Genomic DNA, 6,000 nt, shown 5'->3' with positions numbered 1-6,000 from the left:
GAAAATGCAATTTATGTGCATATTAAATGCAAGATCACTCCCAGTTTCGGGAAAGAAAAGCTGTCATATTCGTAAGAGGATGTGCCAATTGGAAAGGTCACAACTGTCTATAGAGAACAAATGAGGCCGGTAATCGTTTTTCCTGCCTGCCTTCTACAGGCACATAAAAGACCAGGTGCTTGTCTGAATCTTGATGATCCCCTCTAAGTGAAATCATTGACGCACATCCAGCTCAATTAAGCAGCTACTATGGTGAGCAAGGCATGATCGCATTCTGTGGTAGACAGTGAAAAAAGTCACACTGCGCGATGAGCATCATGAGGATAAGTTAGATTACCGGTTATGATTGGCTGTAATGTAACAGATGACTCTGTGAGGAATTGCGGGCTTCTGAGAGCTCCTTAAATCCCGTGTCAAAACAGCGGGTTCACCCACGAAGCCCAGCAGCCGAAGTGACATTAACTATACCTCGGGAGCTTTTTAAAACAGTGTGTACTGTTGCACCTCAAGGTCGTGTGTGGCACTGGGTGAGGAGGATTACAGGGGCTAATGGATAGTGCTCGAATTTAATGAAGAGCCCTGATGAGGAGGCAGATTGGTCCCCATCGACAGATCAGCCGCTGCCATTTCCATTTTCATGGGTGCCCAGATGCTTCACAGGGGGAATGTCACAGCTGATTGCAGACGCCGTGGACTAAATCCGCAGCCGCACATATAGCGTGTGTTTGTGTTTTACAGTATGTCAGCCAAAACCGATCAATTTCACATACAGTGGCGAGTTCAGCCTGAATTGTCGCACCGAGTTCTACGATCCAGAACCTGCGTTCACACTCCAGCGTGCGTATAGGATCTGCAACATGTGGCACATTCAGGAAACACAATGTACTGGAAATGGATTTCAAGCTGTAAGTCGAGCAGCTTAACGCACATATATGGCTTATAGGAGGAGTAATCAAAAAGCTGTTAGAACCTTATGTTTGGGAAGAAAAAAAAGCTTCTCGTGCACTTTTTTTCTTTCTTTTTCCTTTTCTTTCTGGAGTCTGTAGAGCAGCCGGGAACATGAATTGGATCGTGGTCGAGTCCGTGATACTTAATCATTTCCTTATCAGTGGTTGCTGTCAGAGCCCAGCTAAGGAATGACCCCAAAAGAAAGAGGAGAAATGAAGGACGGAGGGCGGCTCGCGCTAGCCTGTCGTCTCCTTTGAGCTCCGTGACACACCTGCCTATTGACACCGGTGCTTTATTCCACCTGAAATCCCCTCCTGATACCCACTCTGTGAAGGTTAATGGGGGATAAAGCATTTTGTCATAAAGCTCACAGCAGCACCTTTTCGCTTGCTCTGGCATTAGAGCCAACAGGCAGGACAGAAAGAAAAATTTATATCACTGCCAGCGGTCACTAGTGAACAACTTGTCATCATGGCCTACTTCAGAACAATATACCCGCTAGTACCAGGCTGTGGATGCTTCAGGTACAAGGGCACAGCTTAAGATGTGTGGTGTGGGTTTGTCACTGCTGGCAGACGGGACTCCTGCTCTGAAATAAGCATCAAGGAATGAAATTAGTCTAATATAATTAAGCAATGTGGGAGAAAAAAAAAACTTGCGATGTGATGAAATTCCCCTCTCAGATGGGATGAAATGAAATGATGAAGGTCAGATTCTGGTGTTTTCTGGGACAGAAGTCTGTTTGACATGCAGGTGGGAAACAATTTTCCTCCCTAAAGGTCTCCAGAGCCTTGAGGAACTGAATGTACCTACAACATGGTGCTTCGCTGTCCACCCCGCAAAATGACCTTCACTAAGAGCTTCGGTGCAGTTTCACTCTGAAAGCACCAAGTTATAATATTAACTGGGGGGAAAACCAGAAGAACAAAACAAGCGATCAGATCCGGTATCGATACACCGATTAATCGTAACACTTTGGAATTGATGTCAGTGTGCCGCACAGAGCGCTGACAATTAGAACCCAATGATTGCTGCTGCACTGATGAGGACAAAGAGACGATACGAAGAGGATGTATTTAAGAAATTACTTTTTTTTTTCTTCCTTTTTTAAGCAGCCTTGAGTATTTCTTCTATGGCAACTAATGTCAGCTGGGCGAGCAATCCACATGATTCACACACAATTCAGTTTGCTTAATTAGAGTCGAGAATGACGGTTGGATCTCGTTTGCCTTTAAAATGGAGTGAAAGTAAAATAATTCAACTATATGATGAAGTAAATTAGATTGGGTTATTGTTACACACAGACATAAATCTTTATGAATCACTAAGCAGTGCTCAGAAGCAGCAGAGGTTTGAGGGGAATTTATAGAGCAACACTGCCCCCAGCTGAAATACAGCATGTGCTGCTGGTATTACAGGTTCAATGGAGTGCACACTGCAAAGAAGAGTAGACATAGTGCATGTGTAACAGATAAAATGTCCACTTTAAGTTATTAGGAACAGCCAGTGCAATGGAACTGAAAACATACACCTCAAATGTGCTGTGAGTTTCAGGTGATAACACGCAACCAGTAAATAAATGGACTCAGGATTCTGCTACACATGCAGTAAGCTGTTGATGTTTGCAACTTTTCAGGCACCAGTTATTGTATTTTATTTAGTCACAATACAGATGTTTTTTTCAGTTCTGGCCCAGATGTTCTTTTTTCAGTGCATTGTTAACCTCAGTTGTCTCTGACACAGTAGGGGTGAGGTTCCATCTTGTAGAAACATATGTTTAGCAACCAGAGTCTTTGCTATCAGCTTAATGCACGGGTGTCGAATCCTGGTCCTCAAGGGCCACAATCCTGCAAGTTTTAAATGTTTCCCTCTTCCAACACACCTGATTCAAATGATCAGGATCGTTATCAGGCTTCTGCAGAGCTTGATGATGAGCTGATCATTTGAATCAGGTGTGTTGGAAGAGAGAAGCATCTAAAACATGAAGGATTGTGGCCCTTGAGGACCAGAGTTTGACACCTCTGGCTTAATGTTATCTGAAACAAATACCAAATGAACCTGTTGTTCTACTCATGTGGGCTCTGTTTCACACATTTTCCTGCTAACTATGTAGATGTGACACATCTGTATTCTTAGTTTTGGGGTGGTACATTGGTTTGCACTGCTACCTCACAACAAGAGAGTTTTGGGTTCCAATCTTGGAAATTGAGCCTTTCTATGTGGAGTTCTCCCTGTGTGTTTTCTCTGCGGTCTCCAACAGTCCAAACACATGTGGGGCTGGGCTAACTTGATGGTTATAAATTGCCCATAGGTGTGAGAATGCATGGTTTCTTTGTGTTAGCTCTGTGACGGACTGGCGACCTCTCCAGTTGTACCCCACCTCTCACCCTACTGTCAGCTGGGATGGCCTCCAGCCACCGCTAACCTTCTACAAGATAAAGCAGGTATACAGCTAATGGATGGATGTTCTCCAAGAAGATTTTATGGGTCCTGAGTTTATTAAATATTTAATTAGAAAAGCTCTGCTATATTTTTCATTTTATATAAGGCCTTTTTGACTGTGCCAAATGTCCTACACAAAATCTGCAACACATTTTTCCACAGGCATCCGTCCAAGAAGCCTTGGGCCGCATTAAATGAAAATTCACACTGCTTTACTGTTAATAGTCGCAATCCACGTAAATGTGTCTGAGGCTATTTCCACTTTGGAGAGTTGTTAAGATGCATGCGTTACACTGTAAATGCAAGTTAGTAGAGCAGAGTCTTTATCAGTAAAATGTGCAAACATCAAATATGTACTCAAACGGAGCTGAGAAAAGAAAACAAACCAAAAAAAAAAAGCATACAGCTCCTTCAGACCTCACAGATTTTATAAGCGCCCTGCCTCATGACCTCCATTAAGCTTGTGAGTCAGTCTGAAGTGGCTATCTTCTGTGTTAACTGTCTACAAATCACAGTTTAAACAACCAGCACATAAAAATACAGCCTTTAAGATGCTGTGTGTAGGATTTAGCGACATCTAGTGGTGAAGTTGCAAATTGCAACCAACTGAATACCCTCACTTACCTCACTGTCCCCTTCCAAGCATGTAGGTGAACCTATGATGGCCAATAAAAACCACTGACTGTATATAAAGATGGACGAACTCCATCATCCATTTGACATCACCCATAGGTTTCCTGAAGAGTGATGCTGAGGCTCAATGTGGCGGCTCTGATTGTCGCCGTCTTGGGATTGCTTGACTCCTTCTAACTCCCAGCGAATAGAAAAATTAGCAAAGAGGTCAAGCAGTAGTAGAGTTGAGGCTGCCAGGCAAACATCTCTGGGCCACTGATGGCACCCACCTGTTACTTACAGTGGCCACGGCCTTAATTATGCATAACTTTTATCCTTAATTCAATTTAAACAAGTGAGTTCTATAAAAACTCTATCCACTGCTCCGTTAGCATTTTAACTATAGAGACAAAAATTGTTTTTTCCTACCATGCTGTACACATGTTTGTTTATGCTGTAGGTTAACATGAAGGTCCTCGGGGACTTGCTCACTTTTGGATCCACCCTCAAATGGCCATTTGAGGAACTGCATGTTTTGGCTCTTTCACATTGGCTTCATTTATCAGCCTCCAATATTGCTGCTTACCAAAGTCACTGTTCAGTTTTAACCTTCTTAGCTACTGTAGAAACACAGTGATTCAACACTGCAGACTCCATAGAAGGCCTGAGCACAATGTATGTATAAATGACTCATTCTAGTTTAACACAAACACCAAGAGTCTTATTTTCAGGTGATTATACACTAATGAAAACAATATGAATATTAGATTCTGTTAATAGATCTCTCTCAGCACACATTACAGAGACTGTACATAATCATTTGTAAATGATTTCTCCAAAGCTAATGAATGTATTTATTTGGGAGCAGTCTATTGCCCCTAATTGAAGAATTATTTGTGCATTAACTCAATCTAGTTTCCACAAGAGGACAGAAAAGCTGGTCATCCATACAAAACGATTGTATATTCATGTCATGAAGCCGTAGAATATTATTCCATACGCTTTACAAGAGGCACCTTTTTTTATTTTTTTTTGCATTGTTTTGATTTTATTTTTACTGTCATAAACTGTCCTCGTGATCTTTAACAGCCTTTGAAGACGTGAAATTTGACTTCATGGCTCCTGGGAAGAGAGATGCTTTAACAATGATGCCCTTTACACAAAAGTGCCCTCAAGTTTTCCTTGGGAGCTCATATCTCCGGCTCGTGAGTCACATGCAAATGCCACTTGCTGTGTAGCCTTGAATGTTAACAAAATGTGACTGCAAACATCTGAGCAGCAGCAACAGAATGGAGACGGTGCAGGCACAGTCGCACATGATTCATATAATATTTATTCACATGACTCCAATGACAATAAAACTGGGCAAATATACAGTATAATATGTATATGTCATGCCAAACACATAGGCCTCCCTAAAGTGTCCATATGAAATTTCCAGGATGCTGATATTTAAAACCTTATGAACAGTGTGAACAGGATGCTCATATTTACAACTTTATGTGAGGCCTTGAATCCAGCATGGCATCATTACCAGCAGGTGGCTCTGCTTACATTTATGCTCCAGAAGTACCAAACCACAGTTCCTATGTTACTGTAAATGCTGTGCATATGTGTTTGTGACATACTCACATGAAGCACTTCCCTTTTGTCAGATATTAAAACAAAATGAAAATAAATAAATAAATAAAAACACTACAATACAAATTTAAATGTATTTGTCAAAAATATGTCACTGAACTTGGACGTCTTTTGAGTCATGTGACACGTGAAAGCAGCATAGTGTAAAAAAAATAAAAAAAATAAAAAGGTCAGTGTGAATTTGTAATCCCAGAGGAGCTCTATAGGAATGTTACAGCTTGAAGCCTTTCATAATGTATTGAGCAAATATCGTGCTTAAATGTCAACCGTAAGAAAAGAAACTACCATAGGGTGGGAAAAATAAGAGCAGACTGAGCTGCTATTTTTTTTATTTATTTATTTATTTTTACGTACAGG

The sequence above is a fragment of the Stegastes partitus genome, unplaced genomic scaffold, assembly GCF_000690725.1.
Source record: "Stegastes partitus isolate 25-593 unplaced genomic scaffold, Stegastes_partitus-1.0.2 Scaffold267, whole genome shotgun sequence".
Taxonomy (NCBI): Eukaryota; Metazoa; Chordata; class Actinopteri; family Pomacentridae; genus Stegastes; species Stegastes partitus.
This window is presented reverse-complemented; position numbering follows the sequence as displayed.